A 13,256-nucleotide genomic window follows, 5' to 3' on the forward strand; every position below is an offset into this window, starting at 1 on the left:
CAGAGGCTAGTGAGGTAAAAGGTGAGGTAAGGCCCCTCGGCCATGCATGCGGAAGATCCTTCAGCTACCTAAAATAAGACAAGGGGGCTCTGAGTCATCATGTGAACACATGTTCATTGTGTAAATAAACAAAAACATATATCCAACAGACCTTCCTTTGTTAAAGCACAAATTCCTTGCTTTAAAGAAGAAATGCACCAATAATGATATTTGATATCAGTCCGATACTGACTAGCTGGTTTTGTTATTGGTGACAACGTGCCAATGTGGTGTCGGATACTATTTCACTTAATAACACTTCAGTTCATTTGTTTAAAAACATGATTTTAAATCAAACACTGATATTAGATTTGAACTCAATGGTCTGATAGCCATGTAACATTATTTTGGATGTAACCCCCACTGCCTCCTAAAATCCAATATAAGACAAAATGAAACCAGTCCCTCACATATTTCATTTGCTAAATTTCTGTGCCATTGTTGCCCTTTTCTTGGCACCGAAAGACCAGAGGAAACTACAGCAGAGATACTTGGCCTGGATATTCCTTGTTCCTTTGTCTGCCTTCAGACCACATACACACATGCCCCCCATCTAACTCACATCACCAACTGAAATATTCTGGGCTTGGAAATCAGTGTGACAGGCTTGTCGAGGATCCCACTGTTGGGCCTGGCATGCAGAAGCGGTGGCAGACAGCCAGCTCTTTCTCTCACTCAGCCTGGACCAGTCCTGGGAAACCCGCTAAGAATCTGATCAAATATGACAGCCATAAAAACGCAGACACAGCCTCATTTCTCAGGGGTGTTAATACGAAGGGGAGTAGGATCAAACAGTGGCATGGGGGCAGGAGTAGTTAGGACAACCGCAGCAATAGACAGCATAGTGTGCAGTATTAAATTGTCTTTTTGTGGACAAAAAGGCTTAACAAAATGCTTTTCCATTATGATCGCCAATTGTAGATTATAGAATACAGGGATTTTCTCTCTTCTAAATTATTAAATTACATTTTGTAATCAAATAATGATGTCATCAACATATTGTTTGACAAATATTTGTATGTTTCTGAAAATACTCTCATTGACAGTGACAATTTCAAACTGTGTCTGCCCGTCTGCTTCCCCGGTCAGCTCAGTACTTTCATTGTTTTGACAGAAGGGTTGAAGGTGAATGCAATTATCTTGGTCTAGAGGAGCTGAGGTGAGCCCATCAGGAGATCACAGGGAGGGTTCCTGTCGAGGCCGAGTCCTCCCTCTGAGGCGGGGTTGGACTGGTCCACTCAGAATTATACAGGTCACCTCAGGTCATGCTTGGTGACTAAAGACCTGTGGGGGGGCCAATATGGGTCAACAATGGGGGAATTGGGAGGTTGGCTCCTTAAGCTACTGAGTAGGTTTTTTTTGTGGTTTGAAGAGGCATATTAATACTGCTGTATGGCTACCAATACATGTTAGTATTGCTGTAAGCAGCCACAAATAATGCTGAATATGCAGATCTCTCATCTTTGCCAGAGGTTAGACACAAAGACAGTCAGCATGCCAAGGAGAACTTAGCATTATGCTACTGTCAATATCAACAACATGTTTGAATCAAATGTCATTATAATTTAGATACGCAGCTTTTAAGTAATTGAGAATGACCTAGTTTGATACGAGGGCTCCATGTGCATTAGGCTAGTAATTACCTACATCATGCACGTCTCTGTAGAGCAGATGATGCAGTCAATGGATCCACAGGGGAGAACACAGTCAGATCAGAAAGTGGTGCCCAGACAAAGCCCCGGCCCCAGGATCAATGATTACTCAGTTAGCTCAGATCACTGCCCAGCGGTCTCCTGAGGAGGGCAGAGAGAGTGTCTGTGGCCGTGTTCGTATGGGTTGACAATTCAAGAGAGAGGGTGTGCCGTGTCTGGTTACTGCAGCGCATGTGTGGTCGTTTGCTAAATTACACACAGCAATGTATGTGAGGATATGCTGAGTAGTATTATTAGAGAGCACATGGCGAACTACCAAGGATATGTTATTGAAAGATAATATGCCAATATAAAAAAAACCTTTCTATAAGACTGGGCCATTCAGATGCTTGTATACTGTACAACGTATTTACAGAACGGTTAGTTAATATCAAACACATTGCAACCATACTCTAGCTGACATCAATTAGATGCCACTACCAAATAGTTATCCTCCAATCAAATTAAACCATAGAAACCTTCACAATATGTTTTAAGCCTGATATCTGATATGCACCCCCACTTTCTAGCATAATGATACTAGACAGCTAACCAGGGAACCACTTCAACTCGTATTGCGAGTGACCTGCCCATCCCATTACTTAACCTATTTTTGAAATGGCCCTTAATTCAGCCCAGACCTTTCTCTGCTCTCAACACTGATTTACGATAGATAACCGCAGTCCATTTTGTGATGAATAGAGTGGTATAGGGTCTTCTCCGTGCCTAAGAAATATGGAAGAAAATCCTCTTGTAATAATTGGTCGATAAATGAATTCCATATTTGATCTATAAGCTTATCTTAATTCCAATACGGGAGACACAAGCATGCATTTTACATATTTTGATCACCTTATATTTCATGATACTAATGAAAAGCTCTAATGTCTTACGTATTGCATTGATTGACCCACTTGATATATAAAGCATAGTGTGGGTGGGTTTTTAATTAGTAGAAGAACAATAATCATCAATCACAACAGTATAGCCCCATACTGTTGTGTCACTGCCGTGCATCTGCCTCTGTTAAGGGAGGTCCTGAAGTAGTAATCATGGTAGTGGTCCCTAATCAAGGATGGCAGCTGTGCATCCACCCATGAGACCAATAACATTTTAAGGTGGATATTGTACAAGGTCACACGTTTCTCTCTAAGACAGGCTTTACTCAGGCGAAATAAAGCTACAGTGAAATGTCAGCATGGTTTTGGGAAAAGAGTTGCTGAAAACGGCCTACTGGGGTATTTTGATCTGAATCTTTAAAAAGATCCAAGCAGCTAGAAGACTGTTGAAAACAAACTGTTGAACGGACTAAAATACTTACATCCAAATGAGCCATTCACACTATTGTCGCCTTTACTGGAATATTTCATTGCCTTTCCACAATTGTATCTTTCATTCCGTTCGAAAAAGTGAAGAAAATCAAATTTGAAGTCACAACTCACATGGCTCCAAAGTCCAAAACCAGACTCTCTATATCCAATCCTGTGTTACTGGCAGTTTTGGCGGTTTGAAGCTTGCGTGAACCACACTTACCCTGAAGCACGATTGAGCCAAACAGCACGAGTAAAGGAATCCAGCCGGTCCTCAGTCACCATTCAAAAAGGGGGATAAAGGGGTGAAAAAAAAATCCAGCTTTGTTTGAGCATCCTTTGAACGGCCTCCCAGCTCCAACATCCCAAACATGAACACTCCTCACACACACATGCATACTCTCCCAAACTCACACTCAATCAAGTTCACTCATTCACACATGCCCACATACAAACACACTTTCTAAACACACTCACACATGCCCTGATAACTCACGCTTTTCCGTTGCCCACAGTCACAGGCAAACAATGTCCTCCTCTCCCCTCTCAGTGCACCCCTCCCCTCACTTCACTTCTCCTCCCACCAGCTCTGCTCCTCTCCCTTTCTTCTTTGTTGTGCGAGCTGTGATAGAGGAATTCCTTCCTTGTTATCGCCGCCGATGGGATAGTGCGCCCAGATGGAGACAATGTATTCCAACGGCTCAGTTGAACTCCCACAGTTCCCAGCCAAGACCAGTTTTCATATGGAGGTCAGATCGAACCGGTTCCATGTAACGAGAAGGCGCTGGTAGTATTCTCACCAGCACTTGTGCTGCTCAGGTTGCTCCTGTACCAAGCAGCGAGGCGGCAAAGTGCCCCTTTTACCTTCCCCAGGCTTTTTCTCACTCTCTCTCCCCCTTCTCATCCAACAAAGCCCCTCCTCTGGGTCCGACTTCGGCTCAGAAACTCCATGCTGCTTCTGCTTGAAAAATGGGATGGGTGGGGGGCAAAAGAAGGAGAGTTTTCTAAAGACCCCTGGGCCGCCCTTGGAACATTCACATGTTAAGTGACAGCTGCCTCAGTCCATTGCCTCTCACGATGGCGAGCGAGAGAAGTGCAGGCTACAAAAGAAGAGACCCACACCCACCCTGCCCTGCCACCCACCCACTCACACATTCAACCCCAACCCCCTTGCAGCCCCTGCCCCCCCCTTCCCCATTCAGAGTCAGTGCTGCAGTCTCCACAGCAGCAACAAAGACGACTAATTACTGTAAAACATCTCAGATTACTTTTCAACTCAGTTCCAGCCATTGCTAGCCCAGCCCATAAACAAAGAGGCTGGAAGGAAACACACACAAGAAAAAATAGAGAGCAACGGGAAGATAATACAGAGTGTTTTTGGCATGGGAAACTAAAGGAAGGACCCCTATGGTGAAATTCTATCATGCCCCATTCAATAAGTCACAACATTTGCCTGATAAATGGAGAACACCAAGCATACTGTATGCAAACACAATTACAGCAACATTTTCTGTTAAATGGTGTTTATTCAGATATGAACAACACCAGTTTTAATACATCAGATACTTTCTTCATGTCTTTGTAAATTACATAATGTGCAGGTGCACTGAGACCCAACAAAGGCATGCATACAGGTAACAGTCTAACAAAGAGTGTTTACGCCCCAAATCCTTTCCCTCTCTCTTATCTCCAGCCAACCACATAATCAACCAATCGACTGATCCAGCAAATGCATGCATGCATGTACAGTAGACACACACCCACCCACACAGACTCTCTCACAGTCTTGCCAATACACACTGTATGTGTGCAGAACCTGCCCCTTCGACTACTCCCTAATCCAAGGTCACCCGTTGAGTGTTTTGGATTAGTTCAACAAGAATGCCTCTGAAGGAAGCCAAACTTACGATTGGCTCTTCAAATAATTATTACAACTAGTTTACATTTTTATGCAAAATCTTTTTACATAACATATATTTGTCTTTGTCTGTGTAATTTCTCAGCCAGAGCAGTCAGAGATGATAATATCTAATATGGGAAGGAGGACATGTGCCCTACTGCTTGCATTCCCCTGTGCAAGTACATATATGACATCATAAAATATCACAAAATCAATAGCACTCGCTTCGGTGTAAAGTGCCTTCTGTGATACACGTAAGGGGAACTCTTTAGAACCTGTCAATGCAAACTTGGTTTATTCAGTGTGAGATGTGTGCAGTCCTGATTTATTCAGTCTGGGCCACAGGATCATCATGTTACTTCATAAAGTCTACGGTCATGCCAGTGGACCTGTGAGGTTCATCCGATAACAGTGGTGATTTGAGCTATGGTAAAATGCAGTCCTTCAACATCTACTAAACTATGTTCACTCAGTCAACCCTTAGTAAGCATGCTTATTTGCTGGGCCGCCCCTCACAACTTGTGGCCCCACGCAAAGTTATATGATGAGGCCCTCTGCGTCGCGAGTGTCGGGGGGGGGGGGTGCTAGTGGAGCCTCGCAGTGGCGAAACTGTGCCGCATCTACACTAATTGCGTCGCATAAGCGCATAGGTGCTTACTTGTGTAGGTACTGTATGTTATTTTTCTTAAACCAAGGCATTGGTGAAATTAGATTTTGGCTAAGAAAGGCATTAGAATGTTTTCTTGAGGGACCTTAAATTATTATAGGCAAGTGGTATTTGTCCTCTGCAAGGCAAAACAAGACCATCCTCACAAACTGCCGTATTATGAGCATGTGCAAGAAGCTTATTATGTCCAATTTTTACATGTATTTGTAGGGGGCATCTCTAGTTAACCTAGTAATTATTATGGAAGCCGTGTGAAATCAGACTGGATCAAAGTGATGGACTAACATTTCCAATACTGCTGCAACTTTGCTAAAAAAACATGACATTAGGAAATTGTTCGAATAGTTCTCATCTGGTAAAACAGTCTATCATGGTCTAGCTTTTATTAGTAGCTTTCAATACTTCAATGAATGGGCACTAAAGATGCGGGTGGTGGTAAAAAAAAAAACAGGCTGTTTAGTTCTGCTTTGAAGCTGCTTCAGGTTCTCAGAGCCATTCTTAGCCCCTTACATTACTGTCCCATGTATGACCCCCCACCCTCCTCCAGCTTTAATTTATGCAAAAAGTGACAAAAAAAAAACAAAGGCGATGAGAAAAAAGGAAAACTGAAAATGCCTGTCACTGTGGCCGACCTGTAAAGAGAGAAAATTGAAAAGAACGCCCCCTGTAGGGTCAAGTTATTTAACCCCTGAGTACTTCAGTGCTGATGTAAGAGTTCCCACTCTCTCATGAATCACACCAAAGCCTGTATCTCGCATGTACAGTAGTTTAGAAAAACGGTAATCATAATGAACACCACACTCACACATTGCTGCTTGGGTCACTTGGAGAGCTAATGTCTTAAGCTGTTTAATGAGCAAGTAAGGCCCACATCCCCCGTCCCCTCTTTCTTAATCTGAAAGGAGCTGGCAGTGATGAGGCACCACTTTCAAACCCCGACACCTGATCCCAGCTTTCAGCAGCCTCCAGTCTCCTCTGAACTAATTAAATGATTTTGCCAAAAACCTCTCTTCTCCATTTCACGGTAGGTGCACATAGAGCCTGCACACATTTTCTTAAAAAGTGAAGAGCTGGTGTAGTTAAAGAGCAGCTGGCTCGCTAAGCTATGCATTGATGCAATTTTGTCAGCAGTGCTTATTATCCTTCCAAAATGCGTGCGTTAATGGAGTGGACATAGGTTGGGAGACGGAATAAAGTGAATTTCCAAAACGAATGTGATTTCCAAATCCAATGGGGGCCTAAATTTGATAACAGATCCCATGTACCAAAGAAAAAAAAATAGAGGCCTGTTTCCCCCTTCCACGGCTATTTCAACCTCTCTGCTGCTTTTAAATCAAATAAGACCTCAATGGCTCCTCTACAGAACATGGTAATTACCCCTCTTCATGAGAAATGAAAAAAAGAGGGGGTCCCTTTTTAAAGGGTCAAACCAGAAGCACCATTCATCACGCACACTGTCATTTATCACCAAAAGAGGCTGCTTTTAAGAAAAGTGGATGAAAGGCTCATGGGTTCCCTACTGGGCTGCCTGGATGCTGGAAATCACAGTCATGTGTGTGACGAGGGTTTAGCCACTTGGGTATAGAAAAGCTCAACTCATCCTCATCATCATGTTTGATCCAACTGAGGATTTACAGTTCACATTTTCAATTGAGCACAGGAAGGCAACGGCAATAAAGTTAGAGGCCATTAACCCTGATAAAGTGTGTGAATCAAAACATCTCTAATGGGAGATGTTACCAAGGTACTATAGGATGAACATTTATTTGACACACTAAGCTACTGTATAGAAAAACAATGGAAGCAACATTTAATCTTAACTTCAGTCTGTAGATTAAACATGTTTACTTCACCGCCATCATCAGTATTCATTTGTCTCATGAGGGGACTCGATGAAACAATGCCCTCTTTTTCCCTAAAGGTTATGACAGCATCAGAGAGCCCTGGATGTTTGCTGGCTGTCAGAAACAGAGAGGAGAGCATAATAGTATGTGATCCCTCACCCCTCTTCCTGGGCCTGTCTGTAACTTGTGTGTACACAGAGTATTTGGGATGCAGCGTTTACCACAATCCCAGGGAGACCAGAGACCTTTTAGACCCCATTTACACGCAAACGCAAACGCACACGAAACGAATATGATATCAAAAAAGTCTTCCGTTCACACGAGACCGCTCGAAAGTGCTGGAGACGCTGTAGTACATATGCCGGGCCTGTAAGTGGTGCTGTACTTCTGCCACAAAATACACCAAAAGCAGCGAAGAAGACCCCCGAGCATGGTTGCCCTTCTGTTAATGCCCCGCGGTGGATTTAGCAACATGTAGTTCATGTAGTTCTCCATGTCCACTTGTTGCTGATGGTTGTGGTAGAGGAGCTGTAGATGTTGCACTAACATCTGTAGCATGGTCTGCTGCTACTGACCATGCTACAGCAGTGAGCAGCAGAAGTGGGGAGAGGTGGGGCTATGGCTTCATCGTTATCAGGAAATGATCGTATAGGGCGTACACACTGAGCCGTTTGGCCCCCCAGAGCGTTCCGTTTGCAGATCTATCCACCTTGGGACCCGTTATCGTTTGCGGGGTCCGTTTCCGTGTTTCCGTTACGGCCTCGTGTGAACGAACGGGCTATACGAAAGAGAAAGGTAGCGGGAACTTTTGACCTCGACATGACAGTCAAAGGGAAGAGATGTCATGTTTGACTTGTCAGTGTGATGTTCTGATAAGCAATCCATTTCTATTTCTATAGAACTGGATACTATCATTGCCAGGAGAGGATAGTGTTCTGCAGAGGAGGAGCTAAGTTTACAAACCTTTTTAATGATATTAGCAAACAAATGTTGCTTAACCTGGAGAAACCCACAACCTCTTACATTTCATGCTTAAAAGCTGTCATACAGAATGTAACTTGTCACCTTTGTTTACTTCCCTAACAAGGTGACATCACTATGTAACGCTGGCTAGTGCTCCAACACATTGTACAAGATAGCCAAGGGGCCGGACATCATAACAGAGCCGGCTAGCTAACCAATCAGAGCAGACTGGGCTCTGGTTTCAGACAGAGGGTGAAAAGAGGTGCTGCAGCACAGGCAGTACGAGAAAAATAAAGAGCTTTTTTAACATTAAAGTCACAGTAGAAGCACAAAATACAAATATGAACCTGAAAATTAGCATTATATATCCTCCTTGCTTTACTTTATTTTGAATCCCTGCCTGGACTATATATGCTAAATCTAACTTTTGACACTTACCACGACCCCCCTGGGATGCAAATACATTTTAATTAAATAATTACTGCCCGAGTATTTAATGGTGTACCTTTTTAATAATACATGTATATGATAATATACTATTTATGTGATAAGTTTAATTAATTTAAAGATTACATCATTTTACATTCCAGTAAATTCATTAGCATTAAATTAGCATTTTTCTCAGAGCCTTCACCATGACAATAAATCTGGTAAGACAGTTTTGTGAACACCCTTTAATCATTTAATTAGCACATTGACCAAACACAATTTTGTCCACCACCGGGTATTAATCTAATGATATTGCATCTATAAAGTAGAGATTAAAAGGCTGTCATGGGAAACAGCAGTTAACAAAAGATTATCACTACAAAGTCCATTCAGAAGCTTTTTTCAAGCTTTTGATTGTATCACACGATCTTCCTTTACTAAGCACTTCTTTAAATAAATCCTTAAAGGGCAACTCCATCTGCTCCAGAGCTGCTACGCAATGGACATTGGTGAATCCTATCAGTGATATCAGACTAAATATCATCCAAGCATGATCTGATGTAGTGTATTTTTAAGTTTAGCCAACCTCATTGGTGTGTGGCACATTTTGCAAACATGAATATTAAGAATACCATTGATTTGTTGTTTACGTTCTTGATCCATTAATACATTTGTTCCTGCTCCTTGTGGTACGAATTCACACATTGCCTTGTTTTAAGATAAGATAAGATTTATTGATCCCAATTTGGGAAATGTTTGTGTTGCAGCAGCATAAAAGACATGGCATTGTACAATACAAATTAAAAAGACTAGAAATAAACAGAAATGTAGAAAATTAACTTTGTAATAACTGTGCCTGCTTGACAACCTCCAATTTGTGTCTCATTGTAATCCTCATTATGTTCATGGGGAAAACAGGTCAGGATGTGCCAGTGCATGCCTTGTTAACGAGCAGGTGGGTCTCTCTCCTGGGTATTGTGGAGGGGAAGGGTCTGTATATTGGGGGGGGGGAGGCTGCAGAAGGATGTCCTTATTCATGCAGCCAACTAACGAGTCCCTCAGGCCCAGATCGCAACCAGCAGTGCGGCAGACTAACAGCATTACCATCACAAAGGTCTATGTTCGGATGCAGTATGATAAAGGCATGGTATGGATAAAAAGGCACCCCCATTTCACACACTCATTGGGGGTGAGACTAAAGCTCGCCAAAGCATTTGAGCTTTCACAACAGGATAAGACATGCCTGTGCATCTTACACATATGTCCCCAGGGAGACAGCGGCTTTATTCATACGAGACAAAACATGTAAAATGGAGAAATGATTTAATACCAAGAACAATGCCCTCTGTTGGAGAATGTTTTCCTAAATGGTAATCGGTAAGTTTCTTCAAAGGTCAAACAGATTCAAACACAGATTCTATTTGGTCTCTTGGCCCTTTCTAAGCATACTATCAATTAATGGTTTGAAACATTCAGTCAGGACAATGGACCACATCTACTTGAATGCACCATATAACTAAATCAATAAAAACCAATGTTTACAACATCAATAAAAACTTCAAACTGCCTCAACCCTTTTGTGTAATTGATTCACAGCTCATTGAAGAAGGTGCAGTCATTCACAAATGATTTTTTAAATAAATGATAACTTCACCATGTTTCCTCACTACAGAGCTGAAGCATGTTCATGTTTTATGTTAGAATCACTTTCAGTTGATGCTATACAATATATTTCAACCCAGTCTCACGGCATTTCGTGTTATAGTCACAAAATTAATTGAATCTATTGATTCGTGTTCACCAACACGATTTTCCCCTTTTTTTCGTGTCACACAGAACGATTTTAAAAGCAATGTATTTCTATTGGTAGTATGTTTCGTGCCTGCACCACGTCTTTTTGTCCGGTCGGGTCTTGGAAGACCGGAAGCTGTGTGTTCATAAAAACATTTTCTTACTCAATATCTTATCCTAAGCCTAACCCTTTTATTTTAAATAGTATAATGTCTGAGTTTTTTTGCCCTCTGTGAGGAAAGGAAATGGGGCAAAGAGCCTCAGAATACTGAAATCTGTATTCTTTGTCATCTTTTTTTCCTTCTAATTTGTTAATATTTACATTGCTTTTAAAATCGTTCTGTGTGACACGAAAAAAATGGGGAAATCGTGTTGGTGAACACAAATCAATAGATTAATTTCGTGACTATAACACGAAATGCCGTGAGACTGTGTTGTATATTTAGCTTAATGATAATGTTTCTTATTAATGACTGGATAAACCATATCTAACCGAGCTGCTTTAGATTTGAACGTAATCGGATTGGAGTTGGACACACCAGGTTTAATGGCCAATTAAAAAAGGTAGCTAGCGTTAGCAATGCTAGTGCTAAGATTAACTTGTTTGCTGACGTGCCCTTAATACAAAATACTAAACATGAATTACTATTTAAGTTCTTTCTTTGCCATTCAAAATTGTAATTTGAAAGCCCAAAAGAGTGACCGTAGTTAGCTAATCTTAACATGATAAGATCACGTTGTAATCATAATACTATATTGTTGTGCTCATGTTACTGTTAGTTTACTAACGACATTGGCTGTTTTTTCAAAATACCAATTGTATATACCTTGATGTTAGTGGTTAAGGTTGTGGATCGTGGACCTGATACAATGGACGTGATAGTTATTGATAGTCAAGTGCAATAAACATAGATGGATCCCAGCGTCAGAGGAGCTCTGCAGTTTGATTGCTTTGCCCTGCCTAAAGTGCCCTGAGAATTTTTAATTTAAATTTCTGCTGAGTTGACTTCCTAATCTTTGCACAAATATTGGTACATCTTGGTGACAAAATCTACAGTTGGTGTTCAATAAATGCCTGCATAGTCAGATCTGAGTGCTTCTACCATAAAGATCCTGCTTTTCTTTTTTTCTGCCCCCTTGCCCCATCCTCCCGTCTGACTCTAATGTCTTTTCAGTGTGTGTGCTCATGTGTGCAGAGGGCCTCCAGTGCCAAGCACTTCTGTAGCCTGTTCAGGCCAGGCACAATGGAGCCTGATTCCCCAGCTCCCCTGTCCCCCGATGGCCTAAAGAAGTTCCCCAGCAGGACCACCTTAGTGTCCAATGAGTAAGTCTGAAACTTAATTTCCTTTTTCTCGTAATACTCTCGTAATAGTGTTATTATAACAACTAGCATGACTCATTGGTCCATTTTCCTCTTTTTTCTTTTATTCGTTTTCCTACCGTTAGAATTAGATAAGATCTCAATCTGCATTCATACCCACAGGGAGAGTAGATAATAATAGGAAGGTGTTATTGCAGGAAATGTGAGATAAGCCTTATAAAGCAACACTTGAAATTCCTATAGGCAGCATTTTCCTCCATGATAATGGATTGCCCAAACATCTCTGTTACGCATGCTTGCCCTGCACCATGGGGACGTTGGATAAATGAAAGAGGTTGAACACAACTCACTGACTTTGTTTGAAGTCAGATTTCTCACCACCCACACAATTACTGTTAAACCATTATTTGGTTATGCACGTTATTTTCCCTTTGCAAGATTTAAAGCACGTTTGAACTGAGTCCTTGTAACTTCTAGAAGAGTTAAAACAAGCCATTACAACTTTTGTTCACTCTCACAACATAAGGGACCATTGGAATCCTTCTCATATTTTTAGCTAGCTACCCATTTGTGATGTTGGTCGTTAGTCCTCCACTTTTGTCCCAATGTTAATATTTAAACAGAGAGTGCATGTAGTCAACATGTATAGTAAAGAGCAATGTCTCAAACAACCATAATGTCATGAAAGACTGTAGTCACTTATGTTCTGTAAAGGATACACTTTTATTCCAGACTCATCTTTAAGTAAAATTATTAGACGGTTTATGATCTGACACCTTTCGAAACGTATTCCTTGAAAACATTCTCATCAGCTTCAGCTGTACTTTATATTTCAAGCTAACCAGCAAATATTAGTATTCTAACACGCTAAACCTATATGTTGAACATAGTAGTCTAAAACAACACAGGCTTAGCATTAGCATGTTAGCATTGTGTTGCGAAAGTATTAGCATGCTGACGTTTGAGAACGGAGAAAGGATCCACTTGTTTTGCTGCAGAGCGTTGATGGTAATGCAATGTAGTTGCAATGTTCCCAGCCTGATGATCACATAGGACCCCACAAGTGTATTTTTAGCCCTGAGAAGTCACTGGCAGACATAGACAATGAGGGACAGAGAGAGAGAAGAATGGAGACATGACAGATGGATTTCTTTTCACTATAGTTTGGCAGGATGCCCTCTGTATGAGAAGCTGTCAAATAATTTGGAATGATAAAAACAGCAACGCTGACAGCATGGAATACATATGCTAAACGTTTTTTTCTGACTTCTACGTGGGCTATCGAGAAACAAAAATATATG

This window comes from Trematomus bernacchii, unplaced genomic scaffold, assembly GCF_902827165.1.
Source record: "Trematomus bernacchii unplaced genomic scaffold, fTreBer1.1, whole genome shotgun sequence".
Lineage (NCBI taxonomy): Eukaryota > Metazoa > Chordata > Actinopteri > Perciformes > Nototheniidae > Trematomus > Trematomus bernacchii.